Source organism: Pseudochaenichthys georgianus, chromosome 1 (assembly GCF_902827115.2).
Source record: "Pseudochaenichthys georgianus chromosome 1, fPseGeo1.2, whole genome shotgun sequence".
Lineage (NCBI taxonomy): Eukaryota > Metazoa > Chordata > Actinopteri > Perciformes > Channichthyidae > Pseudochaenichthys > Pseudochaenichthys georgianus.
Genome location: NC_047503.1, coordinates 27,858,002 through 27,870,333, shown reverse-complemented (window position 1 = coordinate 27,870,333; position 12,332 = coordinate 27,858,002). Strand labels below are relative to the sequence as shown.

The window sequence follows — 12,332 nt, the reverse complement described above, 5'->3', positions numbered from 1 at the left end:
ACAGAGAGAGGAACAATGTTTCCCTCAGACTACATTAGAGACAGTAGAGAGATTTGGGAGGAGCTGTCAAGAGACGCTCTGTCAGGCGGCTTCAAGCTCAGCCGTCTTCCTAGTATGAACTAATCTGGCTGCTCTCTGTTCTCTGTCATATCTGGCCACAGCTCCACAGCACTGTGGTTCGCTTCCACAGGCGCGGATTAAGGCTCGGCTATCCGAGACTAAATTCTCTATTGAAGAATCATCTAGGTGTAATCCCTGTGTGAAGCCAGCCCTGTATGGTACAGCGCATTATAGTTCACACCATGACTATTATACACAGCAGGTTGCACACTCAGGAGATACAGAAGGACAAGAGGACAGTGGGCAGTGTGCTGGTAGCAGAGCCTCAGGGTTGCTTTAAATTGTTACGTAAAATCATATTGGTTCACTTAAGGTGGGACCCCCAGGAACACATTAACTAATTCAGAGCTCTGATGGGATGTTTTTCACCTTAGTGATTAACATATTGAAATTGTAATACACCCGGTCACATATTTCTTTAATGATCCTGTCTCCTAGTCTTTCATATTTTCATTAACATTTAACATTTGCATTTTCGTACCTTTCTTATAATGAATTCTCAGGAAGGAAGGAAATAGATCAGAAAAGTGTACCCTAAAAATACGCACACACGCTCACCCACACAAAACACAACTAATAAGAAAATACGTATACATATATATATATATGTATACATATATAATCATTTTTATTGATTTTATATACGTATACATATATATATATATATATGCCCATTTAACCAAAACAATACAACATACAGTTTTAACCAACCCAGTCTCACAAAAAAACGTGTAATAACTACGTTGGTCCACAACGTAGGACGTAGTATTTCTACGAAAACGCCTCTGCAATTGTAAGATCCCTACGTTTTTTTCACCATTCATTCCAATGGCTGGCTTCTATGTCACGTGATCTTCACATTTCTCCCTGCAGAAAAAAAAAACCATGGCCGAACTTCGTTTTATTCTCGGTGTAAAATGCCTATTTAAAGTTAGTTTGGCCATTAAAATGTGTTTTGATGTCATTTGATGCGAGAAATATGAGTTGTTATTTCAGATTATGTGTGCAGTGGATGTACATGATGGTGTCTATACAACGTTTTCATTGTTACCAAGGTGGTAGCTTGGGACGCTGCTATCGATATTATTTATGTTATGTTGTGTAACTGTTTAATGGTGTTATCTTTATTGCTACCCCCTTCCCCGTCAAAGTATAGTGTTGGTCCACAGCGCAAACGTATTAGTTTAACAAATTCCGCATCTAAAATGGTGCAGAATCGTTATTTTCCCCTGTGCAATTCCAGTCTCACATCTCACATCACATCGTCATTAACAAATACCCGAAACAGACCGAAAACACTTTATTCCGAGTGTACTTGCTTTTCTCTTTGAAAGTCATCACATAACTGCATTGTAATACACGGTTCGGCTGCATTAAATATTACATATCTGCCGTAGTTCGGTATTTATAGAGCCCTGATGAGAAGACTTCTAGACAAACATGAGGAACTGCCGCCAACACTGGAAACGTGACGTGGATCATAAATATATCAACAATTAAACAACATCTTACATTTCTTTTCACACAATACGTCTCCTTGCAGTATCAACACTAATTCGGCGGACTTTTATATTTGATCCAATTGGTAGATAGGCTGTATTTACACCATAAAGGTGCACAGCTGATATAAAGGGACACCTAGTGGTTAAAGCATGTTATTGAATTTCATTATTTTTATTATTAGATATTAATAGAATCCCTATAAAGTATGTTCATTACTCGTTATTATCTACTAATAGTTAAGTAAAGACTGTATATAATGACTATTTTGCACATCCCTTTCAAGATTTCAAGATTTTCTAAGGTTTATTGACATATCATATAGGCCTACACAACTATGGTGTAGTTATGCAATGAATGAAAAACTTGGGTCGCAGGTTCCTCAACAGTGCATTACAAGACATCTATCAATATTTGTGCATACCTCCAGCAATGTTAACTATGTTGAAGCACTTATTTTAACTGATATTATACATATGTATTATACTCTTATAAGATGTATGTAGATAGTATAAGAAATGTGCAGAATATGACAATTTAATGGTGGAGGTACACATATTGAAAGATGTCTTGTGATGCACTGTTGAGGAACCTGTGACCAAAGTTTTTCATCTCCGACCTTGTCAGGTATTGAACAATCAATAAATAAAGAACACAGAATTATTAAAAATAAAACACAGAATTTGTGTGATTATACTAAATGATTTACAAATAAACACCACTGCATATTTACAACTATACACATGCTGATGTAACGCAAATGTTTCCAACTTGGGATCAATAAAGTATATCTTATCTTAAGATGATCGATGGCTACCATTTCTTAGTAACTTTTGAAGTACTGTTACTAGACTACAAAGCATTAGTCAAAAGCTCTTGCAGCAGAAACCTATCTGTTAGTGCTATAGCCACATTTAAGGAAGAGATTCCACCAATACTTAACTCGATAGCATGTCTGCATGTAGGGGAGGAAACTTATACAAAATGTACACCACCCCAAATTGATCATGTTGTTGATAGTGCTATAGATGCGCTGCGAATAAAATTAGACTCTGTTGCTCCTTTGAAAAAGAAGAAAATAAAACAACATAGATTAGCTCCATGGCATAATGCCGAAACCCGCAAAATAAAGCAAAAGTCTAGACAACTTGAAAGGATATGGCGTTCCACTAAACTTGAAGAATCTCGTTTAATTTGGCATATTACTCTCAATGAATATAAGAAAGCACTGCGTAAAGCGAGAGCAGCCTACTACTCTTCATTAATAGATGAGAATAAGAATAATGCAAGATTTCTTTTCAGCACTGTAGCCAGGCTGACAGAGAGCCACAGCTCCATTGAGCCTTCTATTCCCATAGCACTCGGTAGCAATGATTTTATGTGCTTTTTTAACGATAAAATTGTTACTCTTAGAAACAAAATTAATGACCTCTTGCCTTTGACCAGTATAGTGTTATCAACAGCTCCCGGAAACGTAAGTTCTAATATTACACTAGATAGGAAACTAGAATGCTTTTCAGCCATAAGCCTTGAACAATTAAATTCAATGATTCTCTCTTCTAAACCATCAATGTGCATGTTAGACCCAATTCCAACTAAGCTGTTGAAGGAAGTTTTTCCATTAATTAGCACTTCTTTATTAAATATTATGAATATGTCTTTATTATCAGGCTATGTTCCACAATCATTCAAAGTAGCAGTGATAAAACTGCTTCTTAAAAAGCACAACCTCGATCCAGAGGTTTTAGCCAACTATAGACCTATTTCTAATCTTCCGTTCCTCTCAAAAATTCTTGAGAAAGCGGTCGCAAAACAGTTGTGTGATTACTTAAAAAACAATGATTTATTTGAAGACTTTCAGTCTGGCTTTAGAACACATCATAGCACAGAGACAGCTCTGGTTAAAGTCACAAATGATATTCTAATAGCCTCAGACAAGGGACTTGTCTCTATTCTTGTTTTGCTCGATCTCAGTGCTGCATTTGATACTATCGACCATGATATCCTATTGCAAAGACTAGAGCACTTAGTTGGCATACAGGGAACTGCTTTAGGCTGGTTTAGGTCCTATCTATCTGAACGCTCTCAGTTTGTACGTGTTAACGATGAATCTTCCACGCAAACCAAAGTTAGCCATGGAGTGCCACAGGGCTCAGTGCTCGGACCTATTTTGTTCACATTATATATGCTTCCGTTAGGCAATATTATAAGGAATCATTCTGTAAACTTTCATTGTTATGCGGATGATACTCAACTATATTTATCAATCAAGCCTGATGAAATTAATCATCTAAATAAAATTCAAGACTGCCTTAAGGACTTAAAAACGTGGATGACCTTAAACTTTTTGATGTTAAACACGACCAAAACTGAAGTTATTGTACTTGGCCCGAAGAATCTACGAAACAAATTATCTAAAGATATACTAACTATGGATGACATTAATTTGGCCTCCAGTGAGACTGTAAGGAATCTTGGTGTTATATTTGATCAGGATTTATCCTTTAACGCCCACATAAAATCAATTTCAAGGACCGCCTACTTCCATCTACGTAACATTGCAAAAATCAGGCATATCTTGCCTCAAAACGATGCAGAGAAACTAGTCCATGCATTTGTTACTTCTAGGCTGGATTATTGTAACTCTTTATTATCAGGGAGTACCAAGAAGTCAATCAAGTCGCTTCAGCTGATTCAAAATGCTGCAGCTCGTGTACTAACCAGAGTTAGGAAAAGGGACCACATTACTCCTGTTCTGGCTGCCTTACACTGGCTCCCTATAGAACACAGGATAGAATTTAAAATTCTTCTTCTCGCCTACAAAGCCCTTAATGGGCAGGCGCCATCTTACCTTAAATAACTCATTATACCCTACTGTCCTACTAGGGCATTGCGTTCCAAGAATGCAGGGTTGTTGGTTGTTCCTAGAATCTCTAAAAGTACAATGGGAGCCAGAGCCTTTTCTTATCAAGCTCCACATTTGTGGAATCAGCTTCCAGTTTGTGTTCGGGCGGCAGACACCCTATCCGTTTTTAAGAGTGCGCTTAAGACCTTCCTTTTTGATAAAGCTTATAGTTAGGGCTGATTAGATTCAGCCCCTAGTTTTGCTGATATAGGCTTAGTTTGTCGGGGGTCATCTTACTTCTTCCTTCTCTCTGTCTATACCTGTGTACTCTCATGTTCCGATTAACCCAGCTTCCCCAAATGTCTTTCTTTTGGTGTCTATATACGCTGGGATCCGGAGTCATGGATGATCCTGCGGTCCTGTGTCCTGGATCGCGAGCGCTGGATCTTGAGTCGTGGCTGTGATCCTGGATCATAAGTCCTGGATGGATATCCTCGTGGATTCATCTTCCTATTATACACACATGCATTTCCAAACATCTGGACTACCTATGTTGCAAATGTATTATCTTTTCAATTTACACACGGCATCTATTGCACGTCTGTCCGTCCTGGGAGAGGGATCCCTCCTCTGTGGCTCTCCTTGAGGTTTCTCCCATTTTTCCCTTTAAACTGGGTTTTCTTTGGAAGTTTTTCCTTGTACGATGTGAGGGTCTAAGGACAGAGGGTGTCGTATTGTCATACTGATATTCTGTACACACTGTGAAGACCACTGAGACAAATGTAACATTTGTGATATTGCGCTATATAAATAAACATTGATTGATTGATTGATTGATACTGCCATATTTGCACAATGTGCCTCTGAACCTTGACAAGTGCATGTTTCAGGCTCATCAATGAACAACAGGAGGAGTCACAGACATAAGACCAGCTGGACGGGGTGGGGGAGGGGGGGAGGAGGGGGACGCGGTGGACCCGTTCAAATCCAGTTTTGGACAGTCTGCCGTGGTTCCATCCCATTTCAAGTGCTGTTCGACGCTCTGCACACTCTCCAATCACAGAGCTTGAGGACTATCACGGGGTTTGTCAAGCGAAGCGGAGAGAATACTTACTTCCGGGTGTAATATTCTGTAAAGAAAATTAGCTGCTCCGACCCTCGGTCCTGACGGACTCCAACTTGTGTTTATTAATCAAACATAGTATTGTATAGTATAGTATTGTTCTGCACAGACATTTTAGTGAGCCGGACTTCCTGTCTCCGCCGGTCTTTGCTTCCCGGGCATGAAGCTGTTTACATGTGTTTTGAGATGCTAAATAAAAGTCTAGCTTGTACCTTTGATACCCCGCCTCCGACTCCCATCTCTCGGCACCACACTATGCCACAATTTTAGATACGTTTGCACTGTGGACCAACACTATACATTGACGGGGAAGGGGGTAGCAATAAAGATAACACCATTTTACCCAACATAACAGAAATAATATCGATAGCAGCGTCCCTAGCAACCACCTTGGTAACAATGAAAACGTTGTATAGACACAATTTCTTGAAGTAATCTTCGTAATAACTAGCAAACTAAAGATCATGTACATCCACTGCACACATAATCTGAAATAACAACTCATATTTCTCGCATCAAATGACATCAAAGGGCATTTTAATCGCCAAACTAACCTTAAAATAGGCATTTTCCACCGAGAATAAAACGAATGTCGGCCATGTTTTTTTTTTCTGCAGGGAGAAATGTGAAGATCACGTGACATAGACGCCAGCCATTGGAATGAATGGTGAAAAAAAACGTAGGCATTTTACAATTTCAGAGGCGTTTTCGTAGAAATACTACGTCCTACGTTGTGGACCAACGTAGTTATTACACGTTTTTTTATGAGACTGGGTTGGTTTTAACACAACATTAATAAATAAACCTAATCAAAAAAATTACCAAAGACAAGAAAAACAACATTCCTGCCCCTCAGAAAACAGAATATACATATCACCAGTATTGTGCCTCTTGTACCTCTGTTATGTTGTAAACTTGTCACAGTTACATTATTTGCAGCATTTACTCAGTTACAATTGGCCACCAACTTTGACTTTAGAGTAACAGCAATTCCTGGCCTAACGATGTCTTACGTAATAAATATTCAATGAACTTCCACAGAGTTAGGAATCGAGATTTTATATTTGGATTCAAGAGAGAAAAACTAGAATACCGTTTCAGAATACTACACAAAGAATGCCATAAGAGCTCCTAACTTTGGCAGCATGTGCAAGTGACCCCTTAAAACTGAACTTTTTAGCGGCGTAGGTTTTTAAACTGTCTGGTACTTAACAAAAGAAAAGGTAGTCTTAAAACCCCTCAGGTTTATCAGACAATGCCTTGTGGGAGTTGTGACCCTACCTATAAGCACTTCCACACAGGCAAACTGAACTTGAGCCATGTTCTTAAAGCCGCATGGTGCTTGAAATGACACCGTTTTAGAGCCCTGTGCTCTCAAAAGCAGCGGGCATTTATTTTTTAACAATTTGAATAAAAGGTCCGTTGACGTGGGAATTTAAGTGATAAGTGACACAAAGTGCTCAACTCGTGGTGCTGGTCTGTGAAGCAGAGCAGCTTACCCTCAACCTACGCTCCAGCCATCACAGGTACCCTGTCTCTGTGGCTCCTACACAGACTGAACACGTTTTTGTATGTGTGTGATTATAAATCTGTGAGCGAGTTATCTTGATCAAATTCCCAATTACACAGACGAGAGTCTCTTCAATGCTGTGCTCTTTATAGAAATACACAAACAGGCAGGCATAAACATCTCATGAATGCACCCACTCCTGAACACGGAAATAAAAACACGCAGTCACACACAGGCCGGAGGCACCAGACACTTCATTTGCTATTCCACCCCCTCTCCTCATCTTCGGCACCCTCATATTCCACTCTGGCCTCCCCAACATTCAGCCCACAGTCACTATAGCAACCTCACACAGAGCTACTGGCAGCCAGAGGGCTAATCATGTTGTTACAACATCTGTCAGAAAATACTCACACCTTCAAACATTCATACAACTGCTTATACATGCAGCAGCATTTGGGCCCATATGTCCACGCGTCCTCGCAAATAGAGTAAGACCTGAATCTTTACACACTCATGTGTCCAGTGAAACTCAAACAGGCATATATTTAAGGTTACATTTGACTTATCGCTTAGGTAAAAGTTGAAGACGAGTTTCTTACCTTTGCTCATGGTTCATCCTGGAACATGAAGTTTGAAAGTGGGAGCTGAAAAAGGAAAGGACACCATTTTTCATGTAAGTTCTTGATCTATCAACACAAATATACCATATTGATTTTTCCATAGTTTATCATGGCCAGGAAGAACCATTTGCTTGACAACCTGCCATTGATGACATATAAATGAAGGGAGACCTACATTGCTGGTAAAATGGGCCAGTAAAGTCTGCTTTAGAAACATGCCTGCTGGGTATGTTGCTCTGCTGCCACCTGTAGGTTAGACCTGGTACTCCACCTTCAAAAGTCTTAGGACAGTGACCTTAGAAAATCCATCCAAATCCAACTTTTTAAATGGAGAGGACAAGAGGTATGAAATGTGATATATTTGAGTTATTCAAATAAAGATATTGCTGCACTCAATCGTCGTAAACCTGCAGTGTTCCACATGCTGTCTGATTTAAAATCAATCCCCTCGACAACATCTCACTTCCTTCAGTGTACAGTACATGCAACTCCCAGTGAAGCACTTCACTTGGCTCAGTATACTCTGTGCATCATCTAAGAATACTTTCAAAGATGTGGATGAAATCTATTTTTTTAACTTCTTTTAAGTCTGCAACGGCTTGCTACAAAAATGAGTCACACAAACTCATCACAAAACTCCAGCCAGCTTCAGAAAAGGAAAGTGCCACTCGGTGCAACACACACAGCCAACGTGCAGCCCCTGCATCTTTTAACAAACCGAAGGGGGTTGAGCGAATGCTTTATATTTAGAATGGTGACGCTATGTGAACTAACATGAGAGGAAAGCTCAGCGATGCGTTGGAGAGCTGCATATTCAATAATGTATCAGAGGCAGTGTTTTAAAAACAGCTGGGGATCGTCGCTCTGTCTTGTCCTGTCTGCCGGTCTGTCTCTTTGCATGTCCCTCCTCAAGTCTGTCCACTGCATATTTGCCACTCTTGTGGGGAGGTGATTTTTGGTTAAACTTCCATCCTCTCGACAGTCTCTTAAGTTCTTTCCGTCCCTCAGGAAAAGTCTTTCTGTGTGCTTTCTTCACTCTCTTTCTCAGAAGCAGGATTCCACCCTCTCTCTTACTCAGTGGACATGGCACAGCCTTTTAACTACATACATCATACACCATTGTGGCCCAGAACAAATTTGCTTTTGACAGCAGGGGGGAAAGAGGATGTATGTGTGCACATGTGTTTGTTTGAAGGTCATTGTGATTTTCAGTACGTACCTGTTTTAGTGCACAGGTCCACTGGGCTGCTCCATACTTGGGGATTGAAAGAGTAAGAAATCTCCCCAGAATTCTCCTGAAAGAAAGAAGGAGGGATACAGAGAGCGCAAACAGGGATGGGGAAGAGAAGAGGAAAAGTGGGAAACGGATTAGGAGCAGAGCCTTAGCCTTTCAGAACTTAATACTCTTAAAGCCGACCCTGGGTTTCAACTAAGTACCCTTTGTCTTCTGTTTGAATTTGCCTGTGCATCAGTGTGTCTGTGCAATAACTAGAAATGTCAAACTTATTGCTATGACATAAAAATAATTAATGGGCGGTTATTGTTCCAAAAAGCACGATTGGTCCAAAAGACAGCCCCAGCTCAACTTCTATGTTGGGGTCTTTAAAGGTTTTTATACCAGCTACATACAAGCCATACGTGCTGTGAGGGGCTGAAAAGTCGGAGTAGGAAAAAAGCATTCAACACCTCAGTATGAAAAGTACACACTCCCACAGATCAAGGAGGTTGCATTAGGACACATGTGTAAATACTAGCACAGAGGTGTGTGAAACGTAAGCAAAGAGAGAACCTACACACACACACACACACACACACACACACACACACACACACACACACACACACACACACACACACACACACACACACACACACACACACACACACACACACACACACACACACACACACACACACACACACACACACACACACACACACACACACACACACACACACACACACACACACACACACACACACACACACACACACACACACACACACACACACACACACACACACTCCATGATTTGTGACTGCAATGACCCAGAGCTGTCAACCAGAATTCTTTTGCCATCTATGTGCAGCAGCGTGCACGAAGTCAGAGCAAAATATAATTTAGCTGGTGGATGAGTCTCAAAGGATCATGGGCACTTGCAGTTATTTTTGTAATGAAATCCATCCACTGTTGAACTTTGAGGCATTGGACAAATAACTTTCTAAAGTAGTGCTTTAAAATAGCCACCGCAGTATACGGTTTATAAATGTTTGTAATTGTAAAATCCTATCCTTGATTCTTGTTTGTTAGGCCTGATTTACAGTGTAACACACTTTGGATCAAACAAGTTGCAAGCATGATTTTTCAGAGAAATGGACTGAGATGTTAACAATAGAATGTTGTGATTGTGGAGAGAGAAGCCATAACAAAGAGTCACCACTAGTCTGTGCTGTTAAACCACTCCTGTGTTTGTGCTGCTGACCGACTTACTGAATAAGGGCAGACACATCAGATGATGGCAGAATACATTAACTGCAGCATCTGATGATGTGAAGATCATGAGTTCTTTAATTATAAATGATAACTTATTTATTTGTAATTGCTGGTATGACCCTTGACATCTTAACATGTGTTCAGGTCATAATGGCTTACATAATCTCACATAATGAGAAGCCATTTGAAGACTTTGTGTTCCTAACATCAGACATATTTTAGTGCTACCCAGGCATGCACATATGCACACCGTGGCATATGTGTGTCCACTATGTGTGAAAACTAGAGCACACTTTATTTTCCATGGATTCCTCTCCACTTGTTCCATGTTCCGTCTGTAACAATCTGACAATGGCTGGTGAAATCAGTTGGGTGGGGGGTTATTATAAGCATCAGTTGCTCTCTATTGTGGGCACCAGTTTTTCTCTCCATCATGTTGTTTTCTGTTGGGTTTCAGTGCTCCCTCGTTGTAAACCACCTTGTTAGTGAGAATGTGCTTCACCTGCGCTGGCCCAGCAGAAGTAATTAAAGCCTCGGCAGCCTCGGCAGAGGAAGAGTTTGGAAACTAGATCATTTGGAAAGCTCATGTTGGTGCAAGCAATTTCAGCTTACAGGTCTTGCACAATAAGCTAGGACAAGTTATGTTTGTCCTATTTTCGGTGGACACGGCATTACTGCAGTCTTCCCTGAATGTGTGGCAAAGTGGCACCCATGGTGGGAGTCTTTCTGCAAGCCCTTTTAGCTGCTTTGAATCTCTGTGAGGACTCCCATGGGAGCCCTTCAGAGCAGCCTTTGAATCCTTTTCATGTTGATAGCTGAAATGACTTTTCGGTGAGAGTCAAATGTTGAGTAATTTGAAGGGAATTCAACTCCAGCTGCTCCGTCTGGACATCACCTTAAAGGTTTTTGCCAGTGGTGAAAATAATTCAGGGGAAAGCAGCATATTATTTAGGTCACTAAAGTGCTTTCACATCCCCTTTTCTCTCCATGAACCAAACTATTTCTGCATTTATCTGCACAGCAATGGCCCAGATAATTTGTTGATGTCCAATCCTAACCAGGGCAGCTCGGTGGTTTACTTTGGTTAAGCTTCACTCAGCATGTGTGAAACACTCTTCTTAGGTTCCTGTCAAGTGGACTCAACATCAAGGCAAGTGTGTAAGCAGGGCAGTAGAGTGGGTATCGGAGGTCCATCTCATGAGCCCTACTGTAGTGTCATAGCAGGGCAATGCATAACACTGACATTATTACCTACAAATGTTATCGCTAGACACAACCCTCCTCAAACTGCACCATCACATGTGTTTCAGAATCATTTTTCTCATATTAGTTAGATTTTCTAGAGAAAATATATGCAAAATGTAACTTTGTAAACATGTTTACTCTTTTGAGGTGTGTATGAAGTCTTCTCCAAATGTTAAGGAGGTTATTGCAGGTCAAGTTGGCAGCAGAGACCCTCAGAGCGACATAACACAATTTTGCGTAAACAACTTGAACTTGTTTACAACTTGTATGTGTGTGTGTGTGTGTCTGACATTTAAGAGTTTACAGAGAAGGATAGGCAACCCGCAAAAGGATGATGAAGAATTTCTGGAAGATACATGATGCAGAAATGTCTGCCTAATTTTACTTAGCTTAAAAAGCACCTGCTGCACTTGAGCCTCATAAAATAGAAATAGGATTATTATATTGTTGGTCTCTAAGTGCTCATCCACCAACCAGTATGTGTAATGACAAGATAACTTGGAGACAGAGAAGAGACGCATTGTAGAGATATCACACTTGAATCCTAAACTACATACAAATTAGCTCCTCTTAAAACCTAATGCAGGATAAGTACAGCTTCGTCTGGCATTTTTTAATCAAGTCAGATTACAATGCTCTAGTGTGCATTCATGTCTTGATTCAACAAATGCAGCCCAACTTTTCTGGAGTTAAAAGTTTGACTGAAATCTTATGCCTTTATTGGCATTCTCCAGCAGACATTTATTCAAAGCACACATGGGAAAAAGAACAATTAGATATGCATTGTCAGAAATGCACAACTTAAAGGTGGGGTAGGTAATTTTGGAGAAACCAGCTCGAGTGGCTAGAATTTGAAAATACACAGCCGGAAC

General features: G+C 40.3%; 1 protein-coding gene across 1 annotated transcript in view; it reads right to left on the bottom strand.

The window, feature by feature from the left end:
• The window catches only part of ptprdb (protein tyrosine phosphatase receptor type Db), a 178,722-nt gene that overhangs the window by 117,447 nt on the left and 48,943 nt on the right, over nt 1–12,332 (bottom strand). Inside the window, 2 exon segments of the mRNA XM_034081469.2 lie at nt 7,701–7,745; nt 8,941–9,016. The gene's annotated coding sequence lies outside the window, so the exon portion shown is untranslated.